Here is a 10,394-nt window from a genome sequence, read left to right on the forward strand (position 1 = left end):
TTTTACCTTAACATTTTTACCATTAGTCTAGTTTTAACATTTTGTCATATTAACATTTTCATTATTTTACATGCATGCAGGAAATGGAAGATAAAGGGGCATAACAGATAATATTTTGCCTTTACCATTTTAACATTGTTGTAATTTTGAATACAGAGAGGACATGTGGCGTTAAGAATAGAAATAAATGCAACAAATTGTGTATTTAAAGATTTCATCTTTACAATTTTACAGTTTTTCTTATTTTGAATGCAGAGAGAACATGGGAGCCAAAATAAGAGATAAACACTACAGATGATTTATTTTAAGATTTTACCTTTAGCATTTTACCATTTGTGTTATTTTGAATCCAGAGAGGACTTGTGAGTTAGGATAGGAATAAACACAACAGATTATTTTATCATTGTTCTTATTTTATGCAGAGAGGAAATGAGGGGTTAATAGTAGAGAGTAACACAGCAAATGATGTATAAAGTCTTTATTTTAACTATATATAAATTCTCACTGTCCACAGAAAGTAATCTCAACACATTCTAGAATGCAGTTTATGGGTTTTAGAAGGCTTTGATAATAAATCTAGCCGACAGAACAATAACCACTTTCATATCATACATAAGGCTTTAATTGCAATTTTACGTTTTGTAGGGGATACAAAGGATGAAATGGCACATAATACAGTAAGGGATAAGAGGAGATAGGTCTGTCAAGTCCGTGGCCGAATCGCGTGGTCCGTAATCCAAATCCGATGTCCGTCATGAGTGTATGATTTTTCAGCCGTAGTACGCGTAGCCGTAGGCGGCAGGATATGTAGCATAGGGGTAGGCGGAATAGCCGTAGTACACAGCCTCGGAGCCCTTCAGGTCCTTAGCGGGCAGGGGGAAAGGTCCTGGCATAGGTCCGGCGGACACAGTGGCAACCAGGGCAATGGCGGCCACGAAGAAGAATACCTGTAATGCAAAACAAAGCACTCATAATTTGTTCCCTACTGATCGTAGTAGCGCTAGTGCTGTGTTTACTTCTACTGTATGGGATATTGCAGGGACAGAGATAGGGGGAAGTACAGTTATAGGCCGCGCCACCGTTTTTGGCATGTGAAATAAGTAATGGGAACATTAAGTGCGAGTGTCTTACCTTCGTAGCAGTCTATGGGCAATAAAACTGATAATTATTGTGATTGGCAGACTGTTAATGTGACGTGTATTTAGGAGGAGGTACCGGTACTATACTCCGACCACGAGAAAGTCTCCAGGGAATGAGAGGGAGCGGAGTGATGCTGTGAATGAATGTTGATATCATAAGATGTCATAAGGTCACACACGTAGGTACTGGTATCTCTATTGGCTAGCTATCACAGCACAAACAATAGCATTGATATACACATTTTTATACTACCCTAGTTACAAAATTAGATCACGGTTAATCTCCTGGTCTTTTAATCTCTCCATATATGAAATAACATATGCAGGAGAGCGCATGATTTTTAAACTGACGTTATAACTCTAATATTATTTATCTACTTCGCTCCAATAGATGACGCAATAGTAAGCACATTCCTTTCTCGGTTTATCTCCTGGTTGGAGAACAGTACCGTTCTCAGCTGCAGTGGCAACAGAAACTCACTGACTGGACACTGTACTCAAGGACACACTGCAGGAACGCTAACGTAGGGAACGTTAAGTGCGAGTATCTTACTTTTGCCACAGTCTGGGTAGCAAGACTGACAATTGAGGTTGGCAGATTGCTGACGTGATGTGTATAGGAGGTGGTACCATTCTCAGCTACACTATCAGCAAATGCTCGCAGAATGTGCATTGTACTCAAGGACACGTGCCAGAAACTCTGGCGTCAGCAATACAGCATGATAAATCTCTGATATGTGGCTTATTGGAGGAGTTAACTTTTCTGCAGCTGAAATGTTTAGCCTATTGAGTGTATATTTTTATGTTACCTGTAGCTGCTTATCACGGAATTCGATTGCTTCACAAGAAAGTTTAGTTCAATATTTCTTGGCTTTTGGTCTTCAGAGTGCAATAGAAATTTCCATGGTTGTACAATAAATCATTCTGAATTCAGTGGTATGAAAGACAACTAATTAGTTTGCTATCCAAATGCAAAAGAAAGACCTAACTGATAACCTGTTTTTCCACTTTGCAAAATGTACTCCAAATTTCAGGTGCATATTACTTACTACAATCTTCATTCATATAGGCCTAATTTCCATTTTTTTTTTAATTTCCAATACAAGAAGAAAAATTTACGTAAATATTTAAGTCGTCTTAAAATTTCTAATGTATTAACATCGTTTCTATTGTAAATGATGCATATACCCGTATTTTCATTAAGACTGTACTATTACTCGCGTCTACCAAGACATTTTATTTCTAGACGTAGTGTAGCCTACTATCCTAACAATACGAAATACCTTTGTAAATAAGCAACTGCAAATATTAATTTCATGCTTATTTACACAAGAGATATAACTCATCACGATAAGTTCTTATTATGAACTTGACATTTCGTGCAAACTGATTTAATATGTTTTAAATCCATTTTAAGACAGTTGCGTTGAAGTAGCTGAAAATTCTTCCCTCCCTCCCAAAAAATAATTTAAATATGTACGCATCTATTGATAGAATATTGATACTAGACCTTCTCGCAGAGTTTAGATCAGTTGTGGATGAAAAGAATGTATGAATACCTTGAGCTTGAAAAGAAGCTCTTAAAGTTTTTTATAACATTTGCAACATTATATTTATGCAAAATAACCTTCTTGTTTATGATTGCCATTAAAACAAAGACGATAACTCTCATTGAACTTGAAAGTGATATCACTGTGTGTGTCGAACATAGAGTCCAGATTTGAGACTTTCTGAAAAAACGGGCACATTTGTGGCATTAATAAAATTATTTTTTATTTTATTGTGTATCTATTGAAACTTTTTATTATATTGAATGTTGTTTATGTTTCTGAACACACAGTAATATATGTATGCATATTAATAAAACTTTTTAAAATTTCATTTGATAAATCTCACAACCTACCTCACCTCTTTACACGACCTCTCACGGGGGGTCGCGACCATCAGTTTGGGAATCACTGCTCTAAGTAAACTCAAAAGTTATTGTAATGCAACACATTCCTTCGGTACCGATGTTAATTATAGTTGAATGACCTGGTCCACACCTGTGGTGTAACGGTTAGCGCGTAAGCCGCGAAACCAGGTGGCCCGGGTTCGATTCCCGGCCGGGACAAGTTGCCTGGTTGGGGTTTTTCCCGGAGTTTTCCCTCAACCCAATATGAGAAAATGCTGGGTAACTTTCGGTGTTGGAACCCGGACTCATTTCACCGGCATTATCACCTTCATCTCATTCAGACGCTAAATAACATAAGCTGTTGATAAAGCGTCGTAAAATAACTACTAAAATAAAAAATGAATGACCTGTATATTTTTTAATAATGACGAACAGTAGAAATTCTTAAGACTATAATTTTGAACTTGAATAACATTTATTTGCTTCATTTATTTATTTATTTATGTAGAAATTCTAGTCAATACTGAAATGCCGAGCAAGTCATTAGTACTCATCGCATATACACCCTGTATATCTTTATTTATTACGTTTGTGTATTTTTTTAAGGTTTTCTATCTCAGGTTCATCGCTATATCCAAGGAGATATGCTTTGCAGGTTAGATGAGAAATGATGGTGAAGGGTGAATTATGTTTGGGAAACAATATTTGTGGTTTAATGCTAGGGCGTTGGTCTTCCATCCAAGCAATCCGCTTTCGATCTCCGACCAGATCGTGAAATTTTATAGGAGTGCTTCCGTTTTCCTCTCTCATTCTACACACACGCACACGCACTCGCACACGCACACGCACACGCACACTCACACTCACTCGCACTCGCACTCACAGTCCATCATCTGCTAAAGAGGTATTCTGGTGAAGTCTTGAGTGTAGAACAGCTTTCCGATGTCGATATAGGAAGGGATTGGGGCTTCTGGACCAGATGTTCTATGAGGATAGGATCCAGGATGAAACAGGATGGTCATTTATCATCTGCTAAAGAGGTATTCTGGTGAAGTCTTGAGTGTAGAACAGCTTTCCGATGCCGATATAGGAAGGGATTGGGGCTTCTGGACCAGATGTTCCTATGAGGACAGGATCCAGGATGAGACAGGATGGTCCTTCTATTAGTATCAGATTTAAAAATGCCATCCAGGCCATCTGTAGGGACTGGGAAATGAGCACATGAAATGGACCAGTGTAAACAGAAATACATGGACTCGGCCATCAAGAAACTAAGCCAATTAACTCAAAATTCATTTTTATGACTTATCTCCCTTTACACAAACACCATCGAATTATCATCTCCTCATTTCCTTGAAGGTTTGCAAGCAGGCTGATCGTGGCCCTTGCAGTTGGCACTATCCCAGCATTCGCCTGGAGGAACTTTGGAAACTACAAAGGACTCTGGCCGGAATATCCGCCCCTGGATTCGAACTGCGAATCTTTCAAATAAAAGGCAGGATATATTTTATCAAAGAGCAAAAGTGACCTTAAACAACATATTTTTCACTCTCTTCTTTGTTGAAAGAACGTCTGGTCTGCTGCGTACTTACTTGAGAATGACTAAGTTATTTGTATAACTGCTCACGTTATGATCCATATTCCATAACCTAACCATGACGTCTCATATTTTAGCTGGAATATTGCGTAGTCATTGAGTGTGAACCAAGGTCTCATATTAATGGCTTTCGTATGTTGCAGAGACTTTTTGAATGATAATGTTCCATATCAAAAGTCGATTTATGTTCGGTAAGTGATAAATACGGCAAAGAAAACACCTGGTCGGTTTTAGAACACATCATTACTTAAGCTAAATGTATCTGTCATTCAGGCTTGACATAAGTAATGACGTAACAATCAAGGCCTACAGGTTTGGTTATGTTCCTAATTTATGTAATATCCGTCACTTCATATGTAAATGATTGGCGCGGAAATACAAATAACATAATATTATATCTAAATCTGATTGATATGGTTTTTGCCTCAAGATTATTTTATAGTTATTACCTTCGTATTATTTAAAAGTTATTGCCTTTATACCTGCTATGAATGAAATTATACAAGTATATAGGCTTGGTTCTCATAGAATTTAATAGTTGATTTAAGTTTCTGTCAAACAATTTTTCTATTAATTCGAAGAGATTCGTGAGTTGTCAATATAATGTTATTTATTTTATTAGATGCAGATCCGGCATCGTGTTAACCTTGTATGTCTGGGACGAATCATCGTACTTCCATCTAGTTTTATGTCCAGAAAGAACAAAAATGTTGACTGAAGGAAAACCCAGAAGGGTATAGGCGTACGTAAACTCTCTGTAATAGGTAATGATTTAAAATTTTTATAATTTATTAAAACTAGTCGCAGATTTTCTATAACATTTAAATAATATTAACTCGAAACCATCATAAATATTCAATGGAAACACACCAACAGTATGATTACAAGACCCTGACTTGTAGAAAATGTTATGTTTCATTATAATCTATAGTTAAATTAGATTTATTCTTGGCTACAAATCTAGCTAATTCCAATTCATTTTCCATCAAGGAAATGAGGAAATGATAGTTCTATCACAGTCTAATATATACAGTCACGTCGACTTGGTTGGCTAAGTGTACTTAAATGCGACAGACTCATGTCAGTAGATATACTGGTATGTAAAAGAACTCCTGCGGGACAAAATTCCGGCACATCCGGCGACGCTGATATAACCTCTGCAGTTGCGAGCGTCGTTAAATAAAACATAACATTTAACATTTATACAGTCATGAAGCTCAATACGTAGTAAATAATCATACATAGATAGTTGCTAACCAGTAGGATCGCTAATATCGCCTCATTACAGACAATGCGAAATAGTACCGGCACAGTCAATTGTTCCTAGCACCCTCAAAACTCAAGCTTCGTGATTGTATATACTAGACTGTGGTTCTATGATTTTTGGGTAAAGGAAGATAAGTCATAAAAATGAATTTTAAGTTAAATTAAAATTAAATATCGAACCCTTATTGCAAATAATTTTCTACACAAATAAAACACATCAAATTATAGTTTTCTTTTGTTTTTTACATACTTGTAGAATTTAACTTATGTATTCCTCTGGGAGAACAAAACTCCATTTGCACACAAAAAAATGTATCCCTCATTACCCGAATACCATCGAATTTATCTCTGCCATTCTGTTACCTTGACGGTTTACAGTATAAATAACAAAATCACCTCAAAATTAAAAGAACTACTTTAGCTGAAGAAGCCTTCATTAATGTAGTTATACTGGTCTGTCTCCACATGAACATCCAGATAAGTAAACCATTTTAAAAAAATGTATGGAGTGTATTATTATTATTATTATTATTATTATTATTATTATTATTATTATTATTATTATTATTATTATTATTATTATAAGGAAGGGAAAATTGACGAATTAGCAAACAAGAAAATAATGTTTCAGACGTCACGGAATTATGGATCTAAAGCAGAATAAGTGCAAAATATTGAAGTTTTAAAAAGAGGAAATGAAAATATAACATGAAGAAATTAAAAACTAAAATTAATTGGTCATACAATGAGACATGACACATTATTAGTTAATATATTCATACTGATATATGTCAGAGAAAGAACAATTGTTTATTGATTAAAGTTCACGTTAACAATTTGTATGCATCTGAAGTCTGATTAGTGTAATCGGCGATTTATGCAATGGAGGGGTCACCCTACCCATTATCTCCTGACCTAGTTGCCTCATAAGTGGTGCCATGTTAGTATCACTTGTGAGGTTCAGAACTGTGTTCGGACAGTTGTCTAAACAACAGTATACGAATTGGAGGGGAAAATACTTGCCAAGAAAGAGGAGAAAGATCCAGAAGAAAATACATCAAAGACATGCTCACTAGAATGAAATACAACTATAAAAAAATTAAAAAAATTACAAAGGGAAGAGAAATATGGTTGAAGTTATAAGATGAAGTCTTTGGAAATTATTTTGTGATTAATCCAGACATTGGATGTGTGTCCTGCTCACTTCTTTCTTAGAAGTAGAATTTTATGGTGATAATGATAATGTGTAATTACAGGGTGTATGCGCTTTATATGACTTGTCAAATTTACTTTATATATATATATATATATATATACATATATTCTCTTGAAAAAATCCTTTACTTCGAAGTTTTGCTTCAGTGTAATATTGTATATTGTAATAATTTTGTAATTTTTTTGCTTAGATTAAACTCTATTTGAAAGTCATATAATAAATTTAATGAATTTATTAACTACGAATGAGTCTTCACTCGATAGCAGTTACATATAACAAAAAGATAAATAAATATAGTAATGAAAATAGGCTACAAATCTGACCACTTGTCTATACATATTTAAGTACTTACGTGTAAAAATCTAAATGCTTAGCAATTCTAAATAGAAAATTTTGTTGTAGTCCATATTTTAAGCAACAATCCCTGTGTTTGTCTGGTGTGACACAGGGAGATCACAAAAACTTCAGTCGGGGTTGCAAGTCTCGGGAGATCGAACTCCGGACCTCCTGATTTCAAGGCACTCTATCTCCGAGGCTATCACACTTGCTAGATCTTAAATATCGTTGATGTTCGTGCAAAATGTATGTTAAATGTATGTTTAAATTACCAATTTTTCAGGAAATGGAAAAAACTTAATATTTTTCTGGTTTCAGATCAATTACTTTTAAACTATCATAAAAAAACACATGTTGTAATATTTTGCAGTTATATGTGATCACCAAAATAAAGCATGTGTAGAGAAGAAAAAAAATTTTGAATTGAATTGAATTTCTTGACATATGACATTTTGCACGAACACCAACGATATGTAATATATACATAAATCAGGGTTGCGACATTGGCCATACGTGCACATGTTTGGAGAAAGTGCAGCAGATACGTACTTACTAAATGAAATATATTTAATCAGTTATTTTCTCCTTCTTAACAGATTTAATTCGTGAATATCATGCTGGAAGTAGGCTTATTGCTCTTGTATGACAAAAATTTATAGTTGTTTAACTGAATTACGAAATTACTAGTGTTCATATCCACGTGGTATAATTATTGCTTTATTTGTAACACATTAATAACTGCGAAATGTAGTGACCTTACAAAAAAAGAAGCTATGGTTTTCAGTTTTTCTGAAACTCCAAACTTCAACTAATTTGAAAATTATTTTTGTAACTAAATATTAAAATTTAACATATGTGTAGGCCTACTTCTGCTTTACAGTAATAATTTCTTTCCTAATTCAAAGAAGAGGAAGAACTCAAGCATAAAAATTAGAAAGAAGGGAGAAAATCTTTACCTTATACTTGGCCACCTTTTCATTTCTAGCTTCCTTCAAAATGTTTAGATTATTTTTTATAAAACAATTTCAACAATTTCATAATGATTCATTATAGCATATGCTCTTCTTATGATTGGGCTAGAGGCACAATCCCACGGGAGTCCTTAGAAGTCTTCCGAAAATTAAAAGTTCCTGACAGCACCCTGGACATGATATCCTCCACTGCACTAAAGTTATCGATTAGCATAATTAATCATCACTTATATTCTTTATGAAATGTAATTTGTCTTGTAGCCTAAATTGTTTGTTACATTTCCAATAAATTTCTCAATGATAGCCTACCTAATTAGGGTTTCTATTAAAGAAAAAAATTAATTAAATATAAATATTCATTTAGAATTGATTAGGAGGCCGATTATTAAACCCTGGTTGGGACTGCTATCAACTATCTAATTAACAAGAAATAAAAATGGTAGTCTTTCTATTATAAATTTTCCTTCACTAACTTTGAATAGCAGATGATAGTAATTTAAGTTTTTACTTGTAAAAAAATGTAAATAGCTTTTAGTGTACATAATAGTTCAGACACAGTGCTAACGCCATAGTCCTGGGATCTTATTCTTTTATAAGATAAGACTATTATCATTGTGTTGATCATGTTGTTTTAGGTAGAACCCGGCGTCCTCTTATCTCTGTGTTACGAAATTCAGTAATGCATTACTCACTGTCAGATCTAAAATTGCGTCTAATTGCGTATATAATATGTTTGAAGAAAAGTTAAAAAATGTAGACAGTTATGAAATAAATTTTAAGATAATTATTTATGGAATATTGGGATAGAGAAGAAACTCTAAATTTATATGCAGAGGTTTATGAAATTTGTCATGCGACTGAAAACAGTTGAATGTGCACTCGGAGAAAGTCTCGTACTTACGAGAAGCTTGTTCATGATGATTGTTGGGGGTTGCTGGCTCGAGTCTCGCGACTTGAAGTATCTAGCAGGATTGCTTGTACTGTGCCTGTATTCACCACGACTTGCATATTTATACTATAGTTCGGGGTAAACAATAAAACTAACTAGGTTTCGGTTAAGCTACAAAAAATAAAATCTGCTCTCGAATTGCCCTTGCCCTTGAAAAACGAGTATATGTGGTCTTCCTTTTTTAAAATTTGTTTGAAGTGTGTGGTGTCCTTTGTCAGATGTTCTGACAAACCGATCAGGGGGGTAGGGAGGGTGTGTTATTAGTTCCGCCATGATTGTCATCTGAGGTGTTTGAGGAGGCTTTGGCGTATGCTCCTCCTCGAATAATGAGTTTTTATTGTTTAAATTCGAACTCCCAGTCGTTGCGGTCCAGGGTGTGGCCGTGTATTCATTACTTCCAGCTGTTATTTGTTTTTATTTTGTCTCTTTTCCATGACGTAATGCCTTAGGAAGAAGGCTTCCACGCTATATAAGTATAGATGGTACACTGTAATATAGGCCAACAGCAAATGCCATTTTTTTGTGTGTTCTAGAAAGATCGAATTCAAGAATGAAATATGACCTTGTCTTTAATCGATTGTAAATTTAAAGATGTCGTGATGTTGTACGAACCCCCCTCCCCCCTTTTCACATATAGGGCGGGGCAATTATTCTGTCCTGGGGTTCAACCACGCAAGCTGCTGAAATCGTGATCGGAAAACAGAGAAATAATCCTTTTGTAAAAGATTAGCATTTGTAAAAGGCATTAAATTGTTGATCTTCAAATTCAGTAATGAGTAATACCTACTCTAGTTTCATAAAAAATAAGAAGTAATCATGTTTTAGAACATGATGAAGTCTTGCATGGGAATTAGAAATATGTGTATAATTAACACACTGACAAAAATATAATTTTATAATCAATCGTGCACTATTTCTGGTTATGAATTGATTATCACGTATGTCATTGGATATGAATTTCGCGAGTTCAAATCCATCCGAGGATAATGAATCTTTGGAATGGAAGTGAATATTGGGGACTTGTTT

The 10,394-nt window shown here is 34.7% G+C and overlaps 1 long non-coding RNA gene across 1 annotated transcript; it reads right to left on the reverse strand.

Moving 5' to 3' along the window:
* Nucleotides 1-463: 463 nt before the first annotated feature.
* Nucleotides 464-9,962, reverse strand: LOC138699879 (uncharacterized). The gene is made up of 2 exons (XR_011332110.1): nt 9,321-9,962; nt 464-947 (listed from the first exon to the last, which is right to left on the reverse strand). It is a non-coding gene; the product is annotated as an uncharacterized lncRNA (long non-coding RNA).
* Nucleotides 9,963-10,394: the final 432 nt, after the last annotated feature.

Source organism: Periplaneta americana, chromosome 5 (genome assembly GCF_040183065.1).
Source record: "Periplaneta americana isolate PAMFEO1 chromosome 5, P.americana_PAMFEO1_priV1, whole genome shotgun sequence".
Classification (NCBI taxonomy): domain Eukaryota; kingdom Metazoa; phylum Arthropoda; class Insecta; order Blattodea; family Blattidae; genus Periplaneta; species Periplaneta americana.